Source organism: Bos mutus, chromosome 16 (genome assembly GCF_027580195.1).
Source record: "Bos mutus isolate GX-2022 chromosome 16, NWIPB_WYAK_1.1, whole genome shotgun sequence".
NCBI classification, from domain to species: Eukaryota; Metazoa; Chordata; class Mammalia; order Artiodactyla; family Bovidae; genus Bos; species Bos mutus.
Window position 1 is genome coordinate 13,213,242 of NC_091632.1, and position 26,749 is coordinate 13,239,990.

General features: G+C 45.4%; 1 protein-coding gene across 5 annotated transcripts in view; it reads left to right on the forward strand.

The window, feature by feature from the left end:
* The window catches only part of HHAT (hedgehog acyltransferase), a 365,640-nt gene that overhangs the window by 133,042 nt on the left and 205,849 nt on the right, over nt 1-26,749 (forward strand). The window lies entirely within an intron of this gene.

A 26,749-nucleotide genomic window follows, 5' to 3' on the forward strand; every position in this document is an offset into this window, starting at 1 on the left:
ACAGATTGACAATCCATATTTTCTGAACCTCTCAAACATATTGTCAGGCTATGAAAAATTGGGAGATAAAGTTTCTCACCCAGTCTGTGTAAAGATGCACAAAGGACTGTGCCTAAAGTGGTCTCTTACTAACTTGGGACATAATACATATACTGATGATTTTATTGCTGTCTGTTTTTCTTGAAAATGATGTCTTTGTATGTGAGACTATAGATTAAAAAAATAGACTTAATTTTATTTTTCTTAATACCAAAAACGTAAAAAAAAAAAGAAAAAATATATAGACTTAGTTAATAGTACAGGGCAGGCATTTACTAGCTCTCAGATCCAGAGCAACAGACTTCAAATGTGCGTTTCAGTTTTTTTGTCTTTTACATGGTAATAAAAATGATAATGGTACTGATAATATTCGTCTCTAAAAGTCGTTTGGAAGATTAAAAAAGCTAATACATACATATAAAGCATCTGGCACACAGTAGGTGTCTACGAATGTTAGCTTTTATCCTTCTGTTACTCCTGTACTCACGCACTGTGGATAGGCGGGTGCTTTTTCTGAGTGTTCTTAGTCTTCTTGATTTAGCCCCATGGATGTACAGTCAGCTTGGAGTCTCTGTTCTAAAAGATCCCTCGGCCCCGCTGCCATTTCTGGCTGTTGCTCTCCAGATGGGCTCGCTTGCTGCTGGGTTTTATTATTGCTTCCAGTGTGGAACCAGTGGCAGGCTGGCTCTTGCAATTGCAAGCCTAATGTAAGAACCTGAGGGTGGGAACTCGCACATCTGTGGGAGGCAGTATCTACTTGAATTGTGTTCTTTAGAAGCCTCCATTTGCCACCCTCCTGGTCCTGGCCCTGCTCAGAAAATCCATTCTGGCTCATCCAGTCTTATATTTCATCTCTGAGCTCAGTGAGTATTGCTGTCTCTAATGTTGCTCTTGCAAAAGGGGTAGCTAACAGGCAATATCCTAGTTTTCCATCATAATTTATTACAGGGACTGAATTGATCTAAGCCTCCATGAATGCAGTTTATTTTTGCTGCCGTCTGCTTCTTTGGATTGGAAATACCATCTGATTATTGTAAAGAATGTAAGTAATTTCTCTGATTTGTCTTTAATTACTTCATCGAATATCATAGGTTGCCCAGCTGTAATGGCAAATTTAGGAAAAGGGGCTCTCTCTAGCCAGAAGGCCAGGAAGTGGTTTTGTTTGGAAGGTGAGCCTGATGGGAAGGCTTTATTCATTTTGACCTGTTCATGAAAGTAATTTACTGAATAAATGGGTTGGGACCTAAGCGTGACCTGGGGGTATGTCATGAGTCCCTTGTGGGCACCCAACATGGTTCCTCGGCCTCCTTGATGTGAATGCTTGCGCTGAAGCATTTCTTGGGAAGCACGTTCTCCTAAAGAGCTTCTCCAGTGTTGGTTGGGGTAATAAATAATCTTGACTCTTGGCAGCCATGCTGGCTCTAGGCTAATTAATTATTTTTTGTCCAAGATCCTCTGTTGTGTACAAACCACTGAGGTGCAGAAAACATGTCTGCCAAGACCTTTGTCATTCTTGTTAGAAACTAGACTTGAATAGTGTGGACCCTGGGTTGTTGAAACCTCTACTCTGTATCAGTCACCATGAGCAAGAGAGTGATCATGAAAAGTTTCTCTGAGTCACTCCTTGGAGTGACGTGCGTCTGAAGCCAGCTGGATACAAGGGAATGTGCTGAAATGGCACACATGGTCCTTCTTGGGAGTGACCTCAATGTGTGTCCTGGCTTCTTTCAGCTTGCGTGGGTGTGGATCTCCCCCGTCACGTTTGCTTTAGCTTCTTAAGGGTTTTCTGATTTGCCACTTGTATTTAGAGACACTCAGGGCTTCTCTCTTGGTATACAATAACTATTCCACATGAAGTTATTGAATTTAGGAAGGGAGATGAACTCTTTCTGAGGAATTCCATGCACAGTGTAAGGCTCAGAAGAAGTAGTTTTTAACTGAGAAAAGAAGGAATAAAACTTAGAGATTCTCCTTTGCACTCTTTCCTCTATTCTTAGTTTACCATGTTCATAGTCAGGATCTGGTCGCATAACCCTCCAGTGGTCCTGGTCCCCATTTTCTCTGACTTTTCTCCTTAAGAAGACATGTCAAGGGAAGATAAAAATTTCAATTTGTAGTTTCTATTTACATCTAATATCTCTGGGCCATCACTGAGGCATTGCTGCAGACTGGGCATTGCTCCAGCCCCTTCCTGGGTTTAGGTTCAAGTCGAATTGAGTCATGAGCAGCTGTGAAAGCTGGTGATGCAAATTATTCTGCTGCATTGTGGCCACCACTCTTACAGTGACACAAAGGGCATGGTGGATGGGAAGTGGAGGGAAGAGGTTTAAAAACCATCTTCAGAGATTGTTTAATGGCTACCTAAGCTACTAGAAAATCCACACTGAATGAGGTTTAGAGCTGAGGATGAGAGATGGATTTTTAGCCCCCCGTTTGAAAGGAGCCATACACATCTGGACACCATGCTGATGGACTGCACTATCAGTCCACTTAGCAGTGAGAGAAGACTTGAAGCCGGCAGCCTGCTGTAGCAGAGGAATCTGAGCTCTACATCACACAATGGATGAAATGGGCCATCAGCTGAGAGATAATGTTCCTTGACATGATAGTTCAAATTGATCATGAAAAATTGCTATTTGCAGAGACGGCTCAAACCTGAAAGTTAGGACCTGACTGAAAGATTTATTATATATATATTTTTTTCCTATTTGCTCTTCTGTTTTGTGTAATTCTTGCTCAAATATTTTCAGGTAGAACAAACCGCTAAGGGGTCTGTGTTTTCCCACTTGTGTGATTTTTCTGTGGCTGTACAGACATGAGAAATTGAGAATTTTCTGCTTAATTTTGGGGCTTCATGTTTTAATTTAGGTAGGCTGAGGTCTGTAATGAACATCTTTTGCCAGAAGTCATTAAAGATGACACTGCGTGTCTGAGGTTCCAAATTAGAAATCTGATCATCTTCCTCTGATTTGATTTCTGGCTGTGGAAGCAAAGTGTGCAAAGTGATAGAATTTCCCGTGGTGGCTGGTGAGTTACAGGTCAATTTCAATTATCCTCGGAATTTCTCACAGCTTGCCCTCTGAATTTCCTGAATTGTGATGCTCTCTGGTCTTCACAGGCACACTCATCACTACTTATTCCAGAGGGATCTGGGCACTGTTGGTGGCTACTAGGCCTTAATATATGGGGACATCTATGAGCTGGGATGGCAGGAACACAAGTCCCCCTTTTCAGTGGGGCTTTGAGTTGGGGCTTTCAGTGGGTCAGTAGAAGAATTTAAGTCCCGATAGCTCAGTTGTTAAAGAATCTGCCTGCAATGCAGGAGACCATAGTTTGATTCCTGGGTCAGGAAGATCCCCTGGAAAAGGGATAGGCTACCCACTCCAGTATTCTTGGGTTTCCCTTGTGGCTCAGCTGGTAAAGAATCTGCCTGCAATGCGGGAGACCTGGATTTGGTCCCTGGGTTGGGAAGATCCCCTGGAGAAGGGAAAAGCTACCCACTCCGGTATTCTGGCCTGGAGAATTCCATGGACTGTATAGTCCATGGGGTCGCAAAGAGTCAGACACGACTGAGGGAAAGTTCACATCAGCATCAGATAGAGAGTTGGTTCAGGCCGGCAGTAGGTGATAAAACCAGCCACACCAACTACTGGCTTTGCTTGAGTCCTGCCTCCGAATCATGTTTAACCTCGGGTTGCAGGGCAGGATGGCAGACATGGACTTTGTGAAACACTATCTACCGTCATGGTTGGGTGGAAAGCAGGGGAGTGTGAACATAAAGGAGGAAAAGATGCTTATTAACAGGTGCTGTTAAGAGAGGCTCACTTTTTTTTGAAGGTAACATAGTAACTAAGTGCTTGCTATGCCAGGTACTAGCTATGTGATTTGGGCAAATAATTAAAATTCTCCAGGTGAATCTTTGTTTCTAAAATAGAGATAAGAATAGCACTTGCCTCACAGCAGTGAGGTGAGGGGTGATCAAGCCTGGGGTATAGTCAGTCCTCAGGAGGTGGTAGCTTCTTACTGTTTTGCGCTGGAAAATGTAGCAAAGCCAGAGGTGCCTGAGAGATGGGCCGGGCCGGGCTGGGGAAGCAGCAGGCAGGGATGGGATTGGCTGGGGAGAGGCTCTGGTCCAGCTCCGAGCCTGAGACACAACAGTTCAGAGAGGCAGAGTATGGTGGACAAGAGACAGGCTCTGCCCTCAGTGGGTAGCTTGATCCAATCACTTTTGCCTCGGTTTCCCCAGCTGTTAAATGAGAGCCAGACTCTTTCACTAGGTGATGGCTATGATCCCTTGCAGTTCTGTATTAGCCCCACACTGGATGGATATGGGACCGCTAGTATCCTGGTGCTGAAGTACTCCCAGCCCCCTCCCCCATATGTGGTTGGACTCGTGATTTAACCTCCTTATGCTTGTGTTTTCTGGGGTATTAAAATGGGGCAAACCATAGTGCTTGTCTCATTGGGGAAGTCCGAGGATTAAGTGAGTTCATGTACTAAAGCAGTGAACACAGGCAGTGTAGACACTGACATATGAGCTGATAATCGTAATCGCAGCCGTGAGGGTGATGGTGGCGCTGTTTGTTTTCTAATTTCCGAGAAAACAAAGGCCTGGGAGGCTGAGTGGTTGAGGAGGTGGACGGTGATGGCGGGGGGGTGGTGATAATGTATGGAAGGTGTGGGTTCCAAAATGGAAGCATGGGGTCCCCAGCATCTAGACCATTGCAACCTCCCTCTCACCCTTGAGGAGTTCTCTTTGCAAATAGTTTCCACTACTGGGCATTTGCAGGAGTCTCTGGCGGCTTAGTTGTAAAGCCTCTGCCTGCCAGTGCAGGAGATGTGGGTTTGATTCCTGGGTGGGAAGGATCCCCTGGAGAAGGAAATGGCAACCCCTCCAGTATTCTTGCCTGGAGAACCCCATGGACAGAGGAGCCCAGTGGGCTACAGTCCACAGGGTCGCAAAGAGACACATCTGAGCTATTAACAACAGCTGGGCATTTGTACTACCTCATGCTTTGGGTACCTCTGTTAGTCTACCCTTCTGTCTTCTGAGTCCCATCTCCACAGACTCAGAAGACTTGTTTTCTTTCTTCTTACATTCATACTTCAATCCCTTCACCTTTTTCTCCAAATACAGACTTCTGTAAATCAAATCAGGAAGGGGACCTCAGGTTGAGGCAGATTTTAGGAACGGTCATTAGGTTTTAATTCCTGGATTTACTTTGACTTCAGAGACAGTTTCTCTGCACTTCGCGCTATTTTCTTCCTGTGTGGGTAGTATTTTCAGTCCACATATTACGGAGCGACCCTCAGACTTTTTAGAGTAAGGAGCACTTTGATGCAGGAAACTCCAGAGCATCTTCAGATAGAAGGCTTTCATTGGTCACCGGTCACCAGAGCCTAGACGTGGAGCCTGGCTGCCTGCATTTGAATCCTGGCTCTGTTCCCTGTTACCCAGTGACCCCTCCGTGCCTTAGCTTCCTTCTCTGGAAAGCGGAGATGTTATAATACTCACCTCTGGGAACGGACACCCCGTGCTTGTCACAGCAGCAGCCATGTTCCATGCAGTAGCTGTCTCTTTACTTGCTCACTCTCCAGCAGACAATGAGCTTTTGAGAGCAATGATCAAATCTTGCTTTGTTTCACATTATGTCCCCAAGTCCCTCCGGGGTATCCAGCCTGTAGTGGGCACTCAGGAAATATGTGCTTGTCTGTAATTTCGGACAGTGGGTCTGAAGAGCCAGATTTTCAGATAGTTTGATCTGAACTCGGGATGGTTGCTCTGTGTTACATGTCCTGCAGGTGTTGCTCTGTGTTACCTGCAGGACATGTCCTTGCTCAGGTGCATACGTGTACCGTGGCCACTGTCGGTACCCCACCTTCTCGATCTCTGTTTTTCTCATAAAATGTGTGTACATGGCATGTCAAAATATTGTGTCTGCTTGCAGTTTTCCTGAGAGTGAATCTGCCGTGTGAGGGATGAGGGACGCATGCCTTTCTTACTTAATTACTATCATTATTTTATCAGAACTTTTGCCACATCCTTGATACCAGGTGACGGGGAAAGGCTGCAAAACTTACAGGAAGAAAAGAGATTCCGTTCAGATGTGGATATGAGAGAGGAGTTTGACAGCTGTTTGTCTTGAGAGACGGGATTCTTCCAAGGCAGGGGCTTACCGTGGCAGATGAGGACTGTGGAAGCAGGACGGGGAGGGAAGTGCTTTGAAAACATGTCCTCCCAGTGAACACGGTTGACCCGTGAACAGTGCAGGGCTTGGGGCACTGGCCCTCCTGATGGTTGGAAGTCCACGTATAATTTATAGTCAGCTGTCTGTGATTCTGCGTCTTTGGAATCAGTCACCCTTGGACCACAGGACTGCAGTATATTCTGCTGAAAGAAATCGAGTGTAAGTGGACCCACAGAGTTCAAATCTATGTTGTTCAAGGGTCAGCTGTAATAGTAGGAGGAATAATAATGGTATTAATAGCAGTAATGGCAGCTGCAGCAGCAAACTCTTAGTGCATACGTCATGCCAGGCACATTTCTAAGTGCTTTTATGTATTTATTTAATCCTCACAAAACACGTATGGTGTAGGTTCTCTCATCCCCGTCATTCACAAATGATGAAACTGATGGAATCACACAGCTGAAATCCTTGAATGACACCGCTGGTAAGTGGTGGGGCTGGGATTTGAACCCAACCATGTGGCTGTAGTGTCTGTGACCGTGATCTCTGCCTTTCACTGTCCATAGTGAGATGGAGCTGGGGTGGGTCTGGAGTGAAAGGCTTGTGTGGCAGGTTCTGGGACTCAGGGCTACCTGAGGATGATGGTGCTTCTTTACTGACTCCCTGGGAAGGGAAGGACTCCAGATTCCCCAGAGCCCTGCCTGATCTGGCCCCTGCTACTGGCTCTCATTCTCTGTATTTTGAGCGCCTGCCATGGGTCAGTCTAATGGGGACGAGGATGTGAATTTAAAGATGAATAGAATTGCATTGTGACAGATGCTGTAAAGATCCCTGGTGCTCTTAGAACCTGTGTAGAGGGATTTGTTCTCGTTAGAAAAGCTCCTCTGCTGAGATGTGGATTGACCCGAGATCTGAAGGTTGAGGGGAAGGGGAAAGAGTATTCCAGGAGGAGGAAACGGCATGTCCAAAGGCCCTGTGGTGGGCGTCCATGGCGGTTCTCCAGCCTGAAGAAGGCCATCCCCCTGGACTCTGCAGGGGGTGAGTTGAGGGGGCAGTCGGGCAGTGGCTGACCTCCTTGCACCAAAGGGGAGAGGAGACAGGGAGTCGCCATTTAACCCTGGGAAACTGCCTGAGGGACTGGCCTGGAGTCTCTGGGGCTTCTGCTCGTACGTTCCGTTCCTCGTGTTGCAAAGGGCAATCCCGAAGCAGCTGTCTCAGTGGGAGTGCGGGGGCTTCGCCTGTGGCCTCATAGAGACTGGCTCTGTCTCCCCCATTGTCCCCTCCTGTGTCTCCCGGCCCCTGGCCGCCCTGCCGGCTGTCCTCCGCCTGTGTTTCTTTACCTTACGTCAGGCTGGGTCATGTCCTCTTTGCCGACAAGGATGGAAAATTGCCCCGTATCTGCTGATCTTTAACCTTCTGGGCCCTCAGTATGATCTTATTTCTTTTTCATACCCTCCCTTCAGCTAACTAGTGTTGCTTTTTGCCCCACCTCAGTTCTGAGGATTAAATTCAAAGTGCAGTTAAATTCAAAGGGCAACCTACTATTTCTCTGACACGTTTATAGGTATTTTGATATTTCAGTTTTACATTTGTTTGTGGTCAAGTCTCTTACTCTTTTCCTGTATAGTTCCCACCTCTGGTGATAATTGAAGAAAGTCCCGTTGACATTTATTTATTTTTGTGTAAGGCAAGAAGCCTTCATTTGGGGATCCACAAGCTACTGAAAGCGTTTTTCTGTAGATTCTCAGAAACCTGCTGTCTGTAGTCTCTTCATCGTGTAACACTGGACCTTGGCACATAGTAGGCCCTCAACATCTGATATTTCCTAAATGTAAGGTGATCCCCCATGCCCCCCACTCCTTTCAAAGATAAAAGGGAAATTGGCTTACATGTGAAGTGTGGGTCAAATTTCAGTTATTCCCAATGGCTAACCTGCCATCCTGATGGCATTTATGTGCTTTTATATTATTAAAATGCTGTCTATTCCCATGTAATCTATTGCCTGTGTGGTACCTGAGGTTCTTTTTGGTGTGCCACCCACAGCATATCTTGAAAATGTCAACATTTCTATCTTTTCTGTATCGAATGACTTACCATTAGAATCCAAGAGGGAATTTGTGTTTCTTTATTGGGTCTGGTGCAGAAAAGAAAAGAGGATGTGAGTAAAGATAACAGCTCTTTCATTCCTCCTCATTAGAAGCTAAAAACCAGCAAACCAATCAGCCACCATCACCACCACCACCACAACACGAAAAGAAAAACTGAAAGGACTTTCGTTATTTCTGGGACAACAGAATTGAGAGAGGCTGTCCTCTTGCTTGCAGTGGGTGGGAAGGAGAGTAAAACTCTTATTGTGAACCGTCAGTGGTGTTTGTGTGAAAGCAAAGGATAAGGCTCGAATTTGGAGCCTCTGAGGACAAGAAAGGGGCTGAGTAGGCATCATCTGGGATGGGAAGATTATGCCCACGGGGGTCTGAGTCACTGAACCTCAGATTCTCATCGCGGGACCCCCTGGAGCTGTCCCTGCATTGCTTCTCCTCTCTGTCCTCACTGCCCATTTTGTACAATATATGCGTCCTGCCTATGGCCTGGGCTTGGAAGGAGTGGGACCAGCTTCCTTAGCTATCAGTTGAGGGGAAACCAGGCTCTTGCTTCTTTGCCTTGAGTGAAGATTGCTCCTGGCATCTCAGATCGCCCCCCGCCCCACTCCCCCTCCACCCCAGTGCATGTTCCCTGGGAAAATTGGTCTAAACTGCGGTCAGATTCCACATTTCTCTTGCTAGTGGACTGCAGAACAGGCCTCAGATGATAGTGTGTATCAGAATCATTCACAGGGCTTGACAGAGTAGGAGGTCACATCTAGATTCTGTTTGAGTAATTTGGGGTAGGGCCCACGAATCTGAATTTTGTCAAGCAACTAAGGAGCTTGTGTGGTGCACAGACTATACTTTGAGAAGCAGCCATCACCCTTAGCCTTAGGAAGGAGTCCAGGTTCTTGCAAAGTCCTGCCTGGTCTGGCCCTGGCTACTGTCTCTCATTCTCTGTATTTTGACCACTTGCCATGTGACAGTCTAATGGGGAAAAGGGAGGTGAATTTAAAGACAAAGAGCATTGTGCTGTGACATGGTGTGAAGGGGATGTCCATGGTGCTCTTTAGAACCTCATCACAGAAAGCTCCTCTGCTGAGATGTGGATTGACTTGAGATCTGAAGGTTGAGGAGGAGGGGAAAGAGTATTCGAGGAGGAGGGAACGGCATGTCCAAAGGCCCCGTGGTAGAGAATGTGACAGTTCCCTCGTGTGCATCTGGTCTGCAGACAGCATGTGTGTGGGTATCATTGGAGATGAGATTGGATACAGGTGGCGCCTCTGACCAAGGATGACCTTGTTGGCTCAGGGAGGAGTTTAGAATTTAAACAAGGACTGAGATTTTAGGACTTCAGCACTTTCAGCCTGGTTGAAGAGGTTTGAGCCTGTAAGGGGATTAAAAAAGGATTGGCTAGAGAAGGTCAACTTCTCTTGCTAAAAACTAGAGAGCATATTTTACGAAGAAGAACCAAGAGAACTAGAGAGCATATTTTACAAAGAAGAACCAAGAGAATGTTTTGAGAAAAGAGGAAGTAGTCCCCAGAGCCCAGTGCTTCTGAGAGGCTGAGGTTGATAAAGCCTTTGGGGTTTGTCAACTGGAGATGATTACTAACTTTATCAAGAAAGCTTGTTTCAGTGGAGTAAAGGGGCTGGAGGCTGGATATGAAGGGTTTCAGTGTGAGTAGGGAGGGAACCCTTGTCTGCTTACAGTCCCTCCCTCAATTCCATGTTCTGGCTCTATTGGACTATTTGCTGCCCTCCAAGGCTGTCTGAATGCAGAGTGCCAAAGAATAGCAAGGTGAGATAAGAAAGCCTTTTAAAGTGAACAGTGCAGAGAAATAGAGGGAAACAGCGTACTGGGAAAGACTAGAGATCTCTTCAAAAAAATTGGAGATACCAAGGGAACATTTCATGCAAAGATGGCCTCAATAAAGGACAGAAACGTAAGGATTTAACTGAAGCAGAAGAGATTACGAAGAGGTGGCAAGAATACACAGAAGAGCTATATAAAAAAGATCGTAATGACCTGAATAACACGATGGTGTGGTCATTTACCTAGAGCCAGACATCCTGAAATGTGAAGTCCAGTGGGCCTTAGGAAGCATTACTGCAAACAAAGCTAATGGAGGTGATGGAATTCCAGCTGAGCTATTTCAAGTCCTAAAAGATGATGCTGTTCAGGTGCTGCATTCAGTATGCCAGCAAATTCGGAAAACTCAGCAGTGGCCACAGGACTGGAAAAGGTCAGTTTTCATTCCAATCCCAAAGAAGGACAATGCCAAAGAATGCTCAAACTACTGCACAATTGTGCTCTTCTCACATGCTGGCAAGATAATGCTCAAAATCCTTCAAGCTAGGCTTCAACAGTACACAAACCGAGAATTTCCAGGTATACAAGCTATATTTAGAAAAGGTAGAGGAATCACTCCAGTATTCTTGACTGGAGAATCCCAGGGACAGGGGAGCCTGGTGGGCTGCCATCTATGGAGTCGCACAGAGCCCGACACGACAGAAGCGACTTAGCAGCAGCAGCCAGAGGAATCAGAGATCAAATTGCTAACAGCCGAAGGATCATAGAGAAAGCAAGGAAATTCCAGAAAAACATCTACTTCTCCTTTGTTAACTGTGCTAAATTCTTTGACTGTGTGGATCACAACAAACTGTGGAAATTCTTCAAGAGATAAGAATACCAGACCACCTTACCTGCCTCCTGCGAAACCTGAATGCATGTCAGGAAGCACCAGTTAGAACGAGGCATGGAACAATGGACTGGTTCCAAATTGGGGAAGGAGTATGTCAAGCCTCTATATTGTCACCCTGCTTATTTAACGTATATGCAGAGTAAATCATACTAAATTCTGGGCTGGATGAATCACAGTGTTTGAGCAAACTCCAGGAGATACTGAAGGATAGGGTAATGTGGTGTGTTGTAGTCCATGGGGTTGCAAAGAGTTGGACACAGCTTAGTGACTGAACAACAACAACAATATATATGAGTGTGTGTGTGGTAAGTCACTTCAGTTGTGTCCAGCTCTGTGCGACCCTATGGATTCTAGCCTGCCAGGCTCCTCTGTCCATGGGATTCTCCAGGCAAGAATACTGGAATGGGTGGTCTTGCTGACTTAGGGATCAAACCCGCATCTCTTCTGTCTAACCTGCATTGGCAGTTGGGTCTTTACTACTGGTGTCACCTGGGAGTGTACGCACATATGTGTATGTGTGTAAATGTGTGTGTCTATATATATAAAATTATGCACATACACACAATTATAAAATATGTTTGTGTGTATATGTATGTGTATATGTGTCAGCTAGGGCTGTGTAAGCTATTATGCATTTTATCCGAGTCAGATAGCTTACTATTTATGATTCTCCAGAGAAACAGAACCAGTAATATGTGTAGTTGATCCTTGAACGGTGAGGTCTGTTTATATATGTATGGTTTTCAATAGTAAATACTAGAGTTGTAGTAAATACTACACTATCAATAGTAAATAGTACAGTGTCCACAGTCGGTTGAATTCATGGATTTGGAGGGCAGACTTTAAGCTATGTGTGCATTTTTGATGGGGGCAGTGGGCCGGAGCCCCTACCCCCACAGTGTTCAAAGGTCAACTGTATATATGAGGAGATTTATTTTTTTTAGGAACTGGCTCATGTGACTGTGGAGGCTCAGAAGCCTCACCGTCTGCCACCTGCATGCTGGCGGCCCAGGAAAGCTGGTGGTTCGATTTAGTCTGAGTACAAAGGCCTGCTAACCAGGAGAGCTAATGGTGTAAGTCCTGGTCCAAAGGCCCGAGAATCCGGGGCTGATGTAAGAAGTTTTGAGAATCCGTAGTATGTCTGTGTCTGAGGGAAAGAGATATATGTCTCAGCTCCAGGAGACAGCGGATTCCCCCTTCCTCTGCACTTTTGTTCTATTCAGAGCCTCCATGGGGAGGAGGAATGGGATCCCCCATTCCCCTCGCCCACCCTTGGTGGGATTAGCTGCTGTTGAGTTGCTCAGTTGTGTCCGACTCTTTGCGACCCCATGGACTGCAGCACGCCAGGCTCCTCTGTCCTTCACCATTTCCCAAAGCTTGCTCAAGCTCATGTCCATTGAGTTGATGATGCCATCCAACCATCTCATCCTCTGAGGGCGTATCTTCTTTACTCAGCTTACTGATTCAAGTGCTAATCTCTTGGAAACACTCTCAGGAACACACCCAGAAATAACATCTTACCAGTTATCTGGGCATCCTTTAACTCAGCCATGTTGACACAAAGTGAACCATCCCTGATAGGCAGTCATGGAAAGGATTTGAGCTGGAAGTGACACTGTGCTATGTTAGGAGACTAGTCCTTAGGGGTCAGGGCAGGAGCAGTGAGCAGGTAAGAGGGTGTGGTAGTCACCCAGAGCCAGGCCTTGTCATGGTGATGCTCACAGCTTACTTTCCAGCCCCTCCTCTGCCCCTAAACCACTCCCACTTTAGGGAGCGCGGCCTCAGGAGGAACTGAGAGAGAGCTGAACCGCAGGATTGTTGCACCCAGTGCTACGGTGCCCATCTAGATAGAGGTGGGCTCCAGGTTGAAATTGAACTAACTGAAGCTTTAGTTTCTGTGAAACAGTTTGGCAATCTGCACTGTTGGGCTTGTACATTCAAATTACTTTAAATCCAGGGCACCAAGTAATTAGAAAAGGACTCACTTCATTGTATTTCTTAATGGAAGGTACGTACGTATTCTTACTCTTTTGACTTAACTTTTCACAGCCACGATCACAGCCCTTGAGAACCACATCTCATTCCCCTTGACAGGGAAGGGGAACGTGGCCAGATAGATTGCTTGCGTGGAGGTATCTGCAGCCAGAATAGAGCATAGAAAGAATTCATGTCACGTTGCTGCAACGCTCATGTGAATACAGGGAAGACTTCGGGTAATGCATTATTAAAGGCATGCGTGGCCTTGTATACAATTTAAGTGTGAACTTATTAGCATTTCAGGTTGATGCCTCTTTTAGATTTAATTAGGTTTCAGGCTTCAATCGATTTATTAAATGAATTTCTCACTGCTTAAAAGGTGTAATATGTTCACAACAGTAGCCTTTCATCACTCTCTCCTCATTTCTTCATGGACTCAAGCATATCTTGACATCCCATCTTGGATTTAGAGCCTGGGGTTATTTTCCAAAGAGACCGTGTTGTTTTGTGGCGCCTCTGCATTGTCAGACATGAATGCACCTCTTCTAGATTTACCACCGGTAAATTTAACTAATGCACAAATAATAGCACTGTTTTCTGTCTCGGTGGCCGTTTGTCACTGTGAGTCTTCCTACTGTTAGGTTGGCACTGAGTCCACGGACCTTTATTTCAACTCCTATGAGAAAAGCATTGAGACTGTTCAAATAGTGGAAAATTAAATGTAATGAATCAAACCATATTAGTGATTCTCAAGATGGGCTGGAGAACTAGACCACACAATGCAGTCATTTACACTGATGGTCCACATTTGTGTGGAAGAGTACAATGAATGCCTCTCTGAGCCTCTGGAGGGTCCTAACCCCTTTGGTAGTGTTGCCTGCCTGCCTGAACTTAAGGCAGCTATTGGGCCACTGAGCTGGGACTGCCTCATCTCTGAAGTAGGGCTCCTGATACTTTAGCATCCTACGGCAGGGAGGGGTCTACTTGATTTCTAATGGTTCCTTCCAGCGTTTTGGCTTCCTTGGTGGCTCAGTGGTAAAGAATCCGCCTGCAATGCAGGAGACCTTGGTTTGATCCCTGGGTTGGTAAGATCCCCTAGAGAAGGGAAAGGCTACCCACTCCAGTATTCTAGCCTAGAGAATTCCTGGACTGTATAGTCCATGGGGTCGCAAAGAGTCAGACACGACTGAGCCACATTCACTTTCACTTCCAGCTTTAGGTTTTGTGTGTGTGTGTGTGTGTGTGTGTGTGTGTACACACCTTAGTATGGGGGCAGGGGAAATGGTATTAAAAATAGGTAAGTTTCTGGTTGTGTTTAATAACCATGATCTAGACAAATAATATCTGTAATACAAAGTAGAAGAAGTAATGTATTTTAGATTTCTAACAAACTAGGACCTCAGCTCCCAGAAGAAAGTTGTTTGTATTACATGTACTCTATATCTTCAAATGTATTGCATTTTGAAAGTTCAGTTGGAAAGCGGATTAAGAGACAGCAACCAAAGTAGGATAAGTATAAATACACATTTCTATAGTATAAATCTCTTTCTGTAGTATAAAGATAAATCCCTTTTTACCACAGAGCAAAAGTCGTGTTCAGAATGCTGTGAATTCACAATACAGGAAAAAAAAAATGAGTAAAGAAGTAAAGCCCAGAGGCAAAATAGGCTGATAGGCAGGCCCATCTTTGAAGAGAGGGCTTATTTATTTTTTGCAAAACTCAGCATGGGGGATAGGTTATACAAGAGGTCTGTGAATTAAAAAAAATAAACTTCTGATTTTCCACCTGTTTATTGTTCATATAGGAATGATAAACCCTATCATTAACTCCACTCCTGATGTCTTCCAGAGGAGATAGAGAAGTGCTGGGCTGCCCTGGAGCTGTAGTTGTAGGGTTTCCTATGATCTGGAAGATTTCCACAGCCCTTCTGTCTTTTATGACTTTAAAGAGTTTGATTCTCCCTTATTTCATAGGACATTCCCCATTTAAAATTTGTCTGCTGTTTCCTCGTGAGTAGATTTAGATTGTATCCGATTTAGACATCGCGTATGGAGACAGATCACGTGCAGCTGTGTTACTGGTAACGTTAGTTTCCTTCATCCTGGAAGAGTAGACTGAACACATCAGTAGATAATGATTAATATCCTGTATGTTATTGTTTAGTCGCTAAGTCGTGTCCGACTCTTTTGCGACCCCATGGACTGTAGCCTGCCAGGCTGCCAGGCTTCTCTGTCCATAGGATTTCCCAGGCAAGAATACTGGAGTAGGTAGCCATTTTCTCCTCCAGGAAATCTTCCCAACCCAGGGATCAAACCTGCATCTCCTGCATTGGCAGGAGGGTTCTTTACCCTTAAGCCACCAGGAAAACCGCAATCTACTATGCAGTTACTACTATATGCATGCTAAGTTACTTCAGTTGTGTCCAGCTCTTCCAACCCTATGGACTGTAGCTGGCTTGGCTCCTCTGTCCATGGGATTCTCCCAGCCAGAATACTGGAACGGGTTGCCATGCCCTCTTCCAGGGGATTTCCAGACCCAGGGATTGAACCTCACTTTGGCAGGCAGGCTCTTTACCACTGGCATCACCTGGGAGATGGAGTTACCACTATAGTTACCACACTTTTTGCCCTTGTAACTCATAAACATTCTGTGGGAGACACGTTAGTATCATACCAATATTCCACTCTTCTTCAAGACTTTCCCACACTTAGCATTATGTGTGATCCTTGCCCAAGCCAGCCTTTACGTGGTGGTTGTAAAAAGCTGATTTTCCAACTTTGGCACTAATTAGTTAGCACTCAGCCTTCTATCGGAAACAGCAGCCTCTCCCGCATTTGTTTAACTCAGTATTATCTGTATCTGTGTGGTTGCAGCACTTTCTGTTTTCCAGAGGTTTATAATTTATTACTGTACTTAATTTTTTAGTGCTCACATTGTTGCAGTCTTAGCTGGTGGGGGCCCCATCCTCCTGCCATGGACATGCTCAAATGTTTGGGCAGGATACTTCCTGTGTGCAAACCCTGCCTGCCATCACCTCTCCCTCTCTGGTCCCAGAAGTGTCTACTAGAACCTCAGTGTCTTGCCTCAGGTCTGGTGGCTTTGAGAAGAACAGGGAGGGAAGCAGGTATGTGAGGATGTGAGTGAGGAAAGAGAGAGAACGAAGCGGCCGGACCTCCCCCGTGCAAGAGGGGACCCAGGACGTGGAAGAGAGTGGGAATGAGGGACACACCTGTGTGCTTAACTGTTAACGCAGGAACTCCTCCCTGTCGTACACGAGGCACAGCCAGGGTCCCGGAAGATGACCACTCCGAGACTAGTTCTCTGTGGGTTCAGGATCTATAGACTTCACCAGTTGCCTCTGCTCAGAGCTATGGCCTCATCCTTGCGATCACAGATGTTTAAGAACTGGGCCTATTTAATCGCCTCCTTGGGTGCCCCCACCTGAACTGACGTGTGGACGTCTTCCACCAGCCGCTCTTCACGTCCCAGGCCCGCTTGGTCCATGAGATCCAGGGCTGCATGCCGTGTGTTGTTTTATGTTTCCGGGGCCATCTCATAAACTGTGATGTTGGGCCTTAGTTTCTTTTAATGCTGCGAGAGGGAATAGAATTATGATCTTCAGAATCCTCCCCAGCCTTAGAAGTCTCTAATTCTGAAAACCGAGGTAGGAATTTTATATGCTTGAATTGATGTTGTCACATATCTGTCCTTCTCCCTCAGCCCTACAGATTCTGCTCTTGGGTCAAGCGAAATACACACTTCACAAGGTTGCCGCCTTTCGTAATGTCTTATTCTCCAAATTATCCCTGATGATAGAAGCATAATCAGGATGTTAATTAATGCATTTGCAGTCTGTAACGTAGATATGTATAGGCACAAAGTATTCTCGTAAGAAGGGAAATGGATTTCCGTAACAGTCTGTGAAAGGGCACATTTCTGAATTCCTCTGAAGGCTACATTAAGTTAACATTTACCGTAATGAAGCCACTCCAATCAACATCTCATTTCTTCTTTGCTCATTTTGAAGGATTGTTCTGGAGATGCTGAAAGTGCTATTCATGTTACTAATAATCAGAGCTTTTGTCTGGAGATTGGGTGCTCTTCCTGGTTCTCTGACCATCTGCAGCCCTGTGTCCTGATCTGCTAGATGATGGGAGAGCTGGCAGAGGGTGTGTCCATTCAGGGGACAGTCAGGGTCCACCCACAGACCCTCAGTGTGGGACAGGAACAGCAGTATATCAGTGTCATACACCCATATATCACACCTGCTTCTGAGGCAGTTGAGGATAGCGGATTTTTCCCAGCACTCTTTCTGTAGTTTGTGTGCTTAAGAAGTTAGGGACTTCTGCAAACTCAGGAGTCAAGAGTATCCAGCTCAGGAGTCAGTGTCATCTAAGAGCAAGCCTCTTGGTTCTCTTCTTGTTGGCGTCAGTGACAAGACAGCAAGTGTCCCCTCCTCCATGTCATTAAATCCTGCATTGGCTGCTGGCCTAAAGGAAACCTTGATTTACTCTTCATACTGTGGCTTTGAAAACCTCATTAGCTCTTTTTCAAAAGGAGGGGGAAATCTGCCTCTGAAGAAGATGAAAAGGAGCAATAACAAACCCCCCAGTCCCTCTTAACCTAGAGCCATGTAATTATTTTACATTGTTTTCATTGACTGTGCTTCGTGCCTGTGATGGGATCTTTCAGGTTTCACTCCCAAGAAGTCCAGACCTTGGGGCAAAGGGTGGGAGAAATCAGAACAGAATGGAGGCTACCGTGCATCTGAGTGGCTGTAGGAGAGCCTGAGACTCAGCTAGATGGCAGCGCAGCAGGTATGGATGGCAGGAAGAGCTCAGGACCAAGGACGAGAGACCCGGGCTTTGCAAAACTGGGAGGGTGTGGTGCAGGCTACGTATGCCCAGGATCAGTGTAGACTCAAAAATAATGGAAAGCAACCAAGAAGGCTTTTCCCAATGGAAGAAGGTAGACACGGTTTCCTGCAGAGCCACACAACACCTCTTTGAGTTTCTTCCTGGACTTCAAAGGGAGTAATCTGTCGGGCATCCAGGGGAAAGACAGGGATCAGGAGTGTTCTGAAGAAAGGTTTGTGGAGGTCGCCCAGAGCACCGTCCTCCTCCATGCTTGTTTTGACGACTGGGAAGGATGGATGTGTTTCATTGTGATGAGCTATAAGGGATGGGTTGTAATCAGTTTGGAACAGGGGTGCAGAGTTGCTAGTGAAGTGGACATTGCAGGAGTTCATAATCCAGAGGGACACCTGTAAAAGTCACTGGGCTCTTCCTTCCTTTCTTCTGGGCTTCCTCTAAACCTTCTGTATCACACACTGCCTCATCTCCTTCAGGTCTTGACTCAGGGGTCATCTTCAAAGTGAGACTCACCCTGACCATCCCCACCCATCTCCCTTACCCGCCTTCACTCTTTCTGTTGCTCCAGTGTCCACTAGCCCCTAACGTGCTGTAGTTACCTGTAAGGTGTGTTGATTATTGTCTCTCTCTCCTTGATGGAACAGAAGCTCCATGCTTGTCTGTGTTGTTCACCGATGCCTTCCATGGGCCCAAGCAATGCCTGGCACCTAGTAGGTGTTCATTTATTACTTGTTCAATGGGTGAATGAAATGACTAAGATAGAAAACATTCACAGAGAGCCAAGAAGCTGAATAAGATCCTGGTTTGTGTTGTTGTTTATTCGCTCAGTTGTGTCTGAGTCTTTGCAGCCCTGTGGACTGTAGCCTGCCAGGCTCCTCTGTCCATGGGATTTTCCAGGCAAGAATACTGGAGTGGGGTGCCATTTCCTTTTCCAGGGGATCTTCCCGACGAAGGTGTCAAACCTTTGTCTCTTGCATTGGAGGCAGATTCTTTACTGCTGAGTTACTTGGGAAGCCCAAGGATCCTTCTGCTGCTGCTGCTAAGTCGCTTCAGTCATGTCCAACTCTGTGCAACCCCATAGACGGCAGCCCACCAGGCTCCCCCGTCCCTGGGATTCTCCAGGCAAGAATACTGGAGTGGGTTGCCTTTTCCTTCTTCAGTGCATGAAAGTGAAAAGTGAAAGTGAAGTCGCTCAGTCATGTCCAACCCGTCGCAACCCCATGGACTGCAGCCTACCAGGCTCCTCCGTCCATGGGATTTTCCAGGCAAGAGTACTGGAGGGGGGTGCCATTGCCTTCTCCGCCAAGGATCCTGGAGGAATACTATTATCAAGATTGGTGTAAGACTGGTATAAGAAGGAAAGGGAATTTCCATAAACAAAGATGGACAACAAAAACAATGCTTTCATGAATGGTTTACCATAAATTCTAGCGACTGTTTTCCACCAGTGGGTGCTTGTTCACTCAAGACCCAATCTCTTTGATTTAAAAAAGGCATTACTTTGATTTTATTCATTTCTGGTACAACTGAACTTGAATACGTTATTTCTTTCAAATATGACAGTTTTGCAAAAAGGTTGTGTTACTGCTGGAAATAGTTTTCTGCTGGCCCTAAAAAGGCAAATGGAGGAAGTGGGGAGGTTGGTGAAGCTGGAGGGAAGGTAGTGGAGGAGCAGAGAAGGAGCCCAGGCCTCGGGCTGCGCTGGGATTCTTGAGAAGGAACCACCGAGGAGTTGCTCGGAGGCCCTGTCAATGTACCTGCATAATTGCTCTCCATAATTAAATACAGACATGCTGTGTAAACACTGATTAAGGTCTTCGTGAGAGGGAAGCAGGCCTAATTTGAGGATCTGATTTTGTGCTCCTTGACTGGTGTTTGTAATTGTCCCCATAACATTATTTCATTTGTTCTTAGCCTCCTCAAGTTTGTTGTTGTTGTTGTTGTTTTTGGCAGTTCTTCTTGGCCAGGGTCTCTTTTTGTAATGTTCTTTGTCTACTCCATCGCAGTTGGTGTTCAGTATAGTCCTGGTGACTGTCAGCTGCTGTGTTTCATTTTTATTTAGAGCTGATAAAGCTGAGGTTATAGATCAGGTGTCCTACATGCTGACTAATCTGGAAAGTCCAGGAAAACTGCCCCTGACCGTACTAATCAGAGCACATACCTCTTGAATGCATGCCTTGAGTTAAAGAGGGGCTCAGTGGAAAGTTCTGGATGCTTATCCCACTTCAGGGGCTTCCCAGGTGGCTATCCCACTCCCAAGGATTTGCCCCCACTGGTCTGTAGTGCTCCCTTTGGGAAGGTCATTATATCACACTGTTATTTCAAATGAACTGAGTGGGCTTATCTGTAGGAGGCATAGTCCTTAAACATTTTTCCACGTCCTAGCATAAAGCTATGAACCACTAACGACTGAGATAAGGAAACAAAGAATCTTATGAGCCCGTTTTATTTATTTCTTTTTATTTTTGAAATTCGATTGCAGTTGATTTCCAGTGTGGTGTTCCTTTCTGCTGTACAGCAGAGTGGCTCAGTTATGCATGTGTGTGTTCTTTGTCGTGCTGTTTTCCATCGTGGTTTATTACAGGGTGTTGAATATAGTTCCCTGTTCTGCTCAGTGGGACCTTGTTGTTTATCCATCCTGTATATTCTAATTTGCATCTGCTAATCCCAAACTCCAAGTCCTTCTCTCCTCCTCCCCATCTTCCCCTTGGCAACCCCAAGTCTGTTCCTTATGAACCTATTTTAGAAAGAACAGTAACTTGACAAAAGTCCATGATGTACCTGAAACACACCATTCTGAGATCTGGTGATCAGTCAAGAGGCCCCTAAATCAGCCCAGGTTTGGCATCTGAGCTTGGAGTCCTGAATTCTGATAAGGAAGTGGACTCTGGGCTCAGAGACTATCAGGCCTTCAAGTTACACTGTGCCTCAATGAAGTGATGAGCCAAGTAATGTTTTAGAAGAAGGGGAGACAAATAGATTTGTTAAATTAGAAGAGAAGTAGGCTTTAACATATTCTAAAGAATGAAAAATGGTAAAGAATCTGCTCACAATGCAGGAAACTTGTATGAGACATGGGTTTGATTCCTTGGTCAGGAAGATCCCCTGGAGGAGGAAATGGCAACCCACTCCAGTATTGTTGCCTGGGAGATCCCATGGACAGAGGAGCCTGGTGGGCTATAGTCCATGGGTGTTAGGTCTTTTAATGGACTGGAACCTGGTGATCTGGAGTCGACCGATAAGAAAGTAAAGGAGAAAGAAAGAGGCTGATATTCCTTGGCTTATGCAGAAAGCCAATAAAGCCCCTGGCACGGGGCTTGTTTTGTTCACGGAGGCCTCAGGAGCCCTCTCAAGGGGGTGAAGGCGCAGAGCACCTTCTCAAGAGGGTCTTAGAAGCCTGGGCAGGAAAGTGAACCAAGAGGACCTCTGTGCTCCAGGGGATCAGCCTGAAAAAGAGAGAGAGAGAGAAAGAGAGAGAGAGAGAGAGAGAGAGAGAAAGCAAGACACAGGGACCAAAGCTCTGATGGAGCAGAGGTGTTTTACTCAGCATGGTGTAGGTATTTATACTGTCTTACAAGATAGCTATTTTCAGCAGAGATAAAATCAAAACTTACAAGGAAACATGAGGTCATCAATATGAAAGAGAGAGGGTTGTAAATAATCACTTTTACCATAAGATTCATAAAAAAGAAGAGGGTACTTATCACTGTATAGAAAAACTAATGGAGGAAATGCCTGAATCCCTCAGCCCCAGGAGAGGCTTGCCTCTCCTCTTAATTCCTGAATATTCAGGAATTAATAAGGAACAGAGGATTCCTGACAGATCCAAAACAGCACACAGGAAGCCTCCTGTTAAATGCTTCCTGACACATGGGGTTGCAAACAGTCAGACATGACTGAGCAACTAAACAGCAACAATAACAACAGCAAAGAGAGAAAAATGTATCTCTGAGCATCTCAGAGAAATTTCAGTCACCTGCCGATACTCTGCCAGAAGTAAGGACCACAAATTTAAGTGACGAGGATGTGTCTTTACTGATTTTCTCGAGCCACCTTCATTTGGTCTTGAGACACCCTTACTTAGTCTCAGCTCCCAGGAGAATTTGCTAGAAGAGATCCCCTCTGGTCATGAAAAATGAGACTCAAATACCAAATCTGAGAATGTTCATGTTCACCCAAGAGGTGGTATTCTAGCTGAATCAGATGCCTCATAAAAGTTCCCAGGTTTGACATGCCTCTGTGTCCTCAGGCAAAAGTCTGTAAGGAGATTATTAGTCAGAACTCGTCTTCTCACAAAAGGGATGAAACAGGACCCTCAGGCCTGACGGTGGCATTCTCCTAGAAATTGAAGTTGCGGTCTGTGGCATTTAGCCTGGGCGTCATGTTTTAATTTTTGTCAAGTTCAAGCTCAGCAATAGGCAAAGATGGTGAAGACATTGATCTCCTAAGAAAAACATTCCACAGGAGAGATTTTTTTTACTTTCAATTTAGAAGAATACTTAAATTTTTTCACACCAGAGACAAAAACAAAACAAAAGCACATTGCAAGGAGCACCAGGCAAAACCCAGAAATTGCCTAAAGAAAAAGTTGAGAAGAGCCAACGTGTGTTTAAGTTTCTCCATTATGTAACCATCTCATGTAACCTGCCCAAAGACACCAGTTTTTTATGAGGTTAAATGAAGCCCTTGGTTGGACGTGGGAAGCGATGGAAGAGGGTGTTTTCTTTATGCGCTGCCAAGCCTGGCCCAGCCCCCTCAGGCCGTTCCCAGCAGGACCACCACCATCCCTCAGAACTGGCCTCCCCACCACCTCTGTTCCCTGGTCTCCCCACCACCTCTGTTCCCTCATGGAGGCCAGGGTGGGATCTTCATAGAAAGGGAATCACTGGTCGGTCATTCCTTTGCTTAACCATGTTTAATGGCTGCCTCACGCCCTTAGGATCAACCGCAAACTCTGATGTGCAGGCTTGTTGAGAGGCAGTGTAAAGGTGAGGTTACCGCTGTGGGCTCTGAGCCTCCTGGCCTAGGATTTGCCTCTGTTGCTTCCCAGCTGAGACCCCTCAGGCCAGCTGTTTGTCTCCTGCGGCTTCTACTGCCTCAACTGTAAAATGGAGAAGATAGTAATAATAGAATCCTTCAGGGCTGTAGTGAAGACTAAATTAGTTTTAACACATGCCGATCACACAATAAACAGTATCATGATGCCTGTTTATACTCTATTCTCAGTTTGCCTGTGCCCCTCGTTTATACCAAGGAAGCAGATTCCTTCCCCACCTCTATTCACCTACTGGGACATATTTCCCTTGGTCTTTTGATTCTGTAAACTGCTTCCTTTTTCTGGAATGTCGCCACACACACACTCTCGTACATATTTATCTACATCCTCTGCGTTCACCTACTACATCCTCTGGCTAACTCTTCAACCTCCAAAGCTCGGCTCTTTTACTCTGATCAGCCCACCTAGATACTGCTTGCATCTTCTTGACTCCACTGCTCCAGGTTTTCCGTTAAATGTACCACTTATCACATAATACAGTGAGGGCCTATTCACAGTGAGGTCTTACTGCTCTTATCTTTGTGAAAGAGGGATTTGTCTTGCTCACGTCTGCATACTCACTGTCTGAACACTGTGTGCTCATAAAGGCTGGCTGGCTGGATGGTTGGTTGGAGGTTACCATTGGAATCTGATCTGGTGATAGGAAAGTTCCCAGGGCAGCCCATTTCAGTTCAGTTCAGTTCAGTTGCTCAGTCGTGTCTGACTCTTTGCAACCCCATGAATCGCAGCACGCCAGGCCTCCCTGTCCATCACCAACTCCCAGAGTTTACTTAAACTCATGTCCATCAAGTTGGTGATGCCATCCAGCCATCTCATCCTCTGTCGTCCCCTTCTCCTCCTGCCCCCAATCCCTCCCACCATCAGAGTCTTTCCAGTGCATCAACTCTTCACATGAGGTGGCCAAAGTATTGGAGTTTCAGCTTTAGCATGAGTCCTTCCAATGAACACCCAGGACTGATCTCCAGAACGGACTGGTTGGATCTCCATGCAGTCCAAGGAACTCTCAAGAGTCCTCTCCAACACCACAGTTCAAAAGCATCAATTCTTTGGTGCTCAGCTTCCTTCACAGTCCAACTCTCACATCCATACATGACCACTGGAAAAACCATAGCCTTGACTAGACGGACCTTTGTCAGCAAAGTAATGTCTTTGCTTTTGAATATGCTATCTAGGTTGGTCATAACTTTACTTCCAAGGACTAAGCGTCTTTTAATTTCATGGCTGCAATCACCATCTGCAGTGATTTTGGAGCCCAGCAAAATAAAGTCTGACACTGTTTCCACTGTTTCCCCATCTATTTGCCATGAAGGGATGGGACGGGATGCCATGATCTTAGTTTTCTGAATGTTGAGCTTTAAGCCAACTTTTCCACTCTCCATCCACTTTCATCAAGAGGCTCTTTAGTTCCTCTTCACTTTCTGCCATAAGGGTGGTGTCATCTGCATATCTGAGGTTATTGATCTTTCTCCTGGCAATCTTGATTCCAGCTTGTGTTTCTTCCAGCCCAGCGTTTCTCATGATATACTCTGCATATAAGTTAAATAAGCTGCTGCTGCTGCTAAGTCACTTCAGTCGTGTCCGACTCTGTGTGACCCCATAGATGGCAGCCCACTAGGCTCCCCTGTCCCTGGGATTCTCCAGGCAAGAACACTGGAGTGGGTTGCCATTTCCTTCTCCAATGCATGAAAGTGAAAACTGAAAGTGAAGTTGCTCGGTTGTGTCCGACTCTTCGCGACCCCTTGGACTGCAGCCTACCAGGCTCCTCCGTCCATGGGATTTTCTAGGCAAGAGTACTGGAGTGGGGTGCCATTGCCTTCTCCGAAGTTAAATAGGCAGGGTGACAATATACAGGCTTGACGTACTCCCTTTCCTATTTGGAACCAGTCTGTTGTTCCATGTCCAATTCTAACTGTTGCTTCCTGAATGTCAGGTCCATGAATCAAGGCAAATTGGAAGTAGTCTAACAGGAGATGGCAAGAGTGAATGTCGACATTCTAGGAGTCAGCGAACTAAAATGGACTGGAATGGGTGAATTTAACTCAGATGACCATTATATCTACTACTATGGGCAGGAATCCCTTAGAAGAAATGGAGTAGCCATCATGGTCAACAAAAGAGTCCAAAATGCAGTACTTGGATGCAATCTCAAAAACGACAGAAAGATTTCTGTTCGTTTCCAAGGCAAACCATTCAATATCACAGTAATCCAAGCCTATGCCCCAACCAGTAACACTGAAGAAGCTGAAGTTGAATGGTTCTATGAAGACCTACAAGGCCTTTTAGAACTAACACCCAAAAAAGATGACCTTTTCATTATAAGGGACTGGAATGCAAAAGTAGGAAGTCAAGAAACACCTGGAGTAACAGGAAAATTTGGCCTTGGAATATGGAATGAAGCAGGGCAAAGGCTATTAGAGTTTTGCCAAGAGAATGCACTGGTCATAGCAAACACCCTCTTCCAACAACACAAGAGAAGATCTACACATGGACATCACCAGATGGTCAACACTGAAATCAGATTGATTATATTCTTTGCAGCCAAAGATGGAGAAGCTCTATACAGTCAGCAAAAACAAAACTGGGAGCTGACTGTGGCTCAGATCATGAACTCCTTATTGCCAAATTCAGACTTAAATTGAAGAACATAGGGAAAACCACTAGACCATTCAGGTATGACCTAAATTAAATCCCTTATGATTATACAGTGGAAGTGAGAAATAGATTTAAGGGACTAGATCTGATAGATAGAGTGCCTGATGAACTATGGATGGAGGTTTATGACATTGTACAGGAGACAGGGATCAAGACCATCCCCATGGAAAAGAAATGCAAAAAAGCAAAATGGCTGTCTGGGGAGGCCTTACAAATAGCTGTGAAAAGAAGAGAAGCAAAAAGCAAAGGAGAAAAGAAAAGATATAAGCATCTGAATGCAGAGTTCCAAAGAATAGCAAGGAGAGATAAGAAAGCCTTCCTCAGCGATCAGTGCAAAGAAATAGAGGAAAACAACAGAATGGGAAAGACTAGGGATCTCTTCAAGAAAATTAAAGATACCAAGGGAACATTTCATGCAAAGATGGGGTCAATAAAGGACAGAAATGGCATGGACCTAACAGAAGCAGTAGATATTAAGAAGAGGTGGCAAGAATACACAGAAGAACTGTACAAAAAAAATCTTCATGACAAAGATAATCACAATGGTGTGATCATTCACCTAGAGCCAGACATCCTGGAATGTGAAGTCAAGTGGGCCTTAGAAAGCATCACTATGAACAAAGCTAGTAGAGGTGATGGATTCCAGTTTAGCTATTTCAAATCCTAAAAGATGATGCTGTGAAAGTGCTGCACTCAATATGCCAGCACATTTGAAAAACTTAGCAGTGGCCACAGGACTGGAAAAGGTCAGTTTTCATTCCAATCCCAAAGAAGGGCAATGCCAAAGAATGCTCAAACTACCACACAATTGCACTCATCTCACACGCTAGTAAAGTAATGCTCAAAATTCTCCAAGCCAGGCTTCAGCAACATGTGAACCGTGAACTTCCAGATGTTCAAGTTGGTTTTAGAAAAGGCAGAGGAACCAGAGATCAAATTGCCAACATCCTCTGGATCATCAAAAAAGCAAGAGAGTTCTAGAAAAACATCTATTTCTGCTTTATTGACTATGCCAAAGCTTTTGACTGTGTGGATCACAATAAACTGTGGAAAATTCTGAAAGAGATGGGAATACGAGCCCACCTGACCTGCCTCTTGAGAAACCTATATGCAGGTCAGGAAGCAGCCCATTTAGTTATAGTTAAAATTCACCTGCAGATGGAATCACTCCATCATG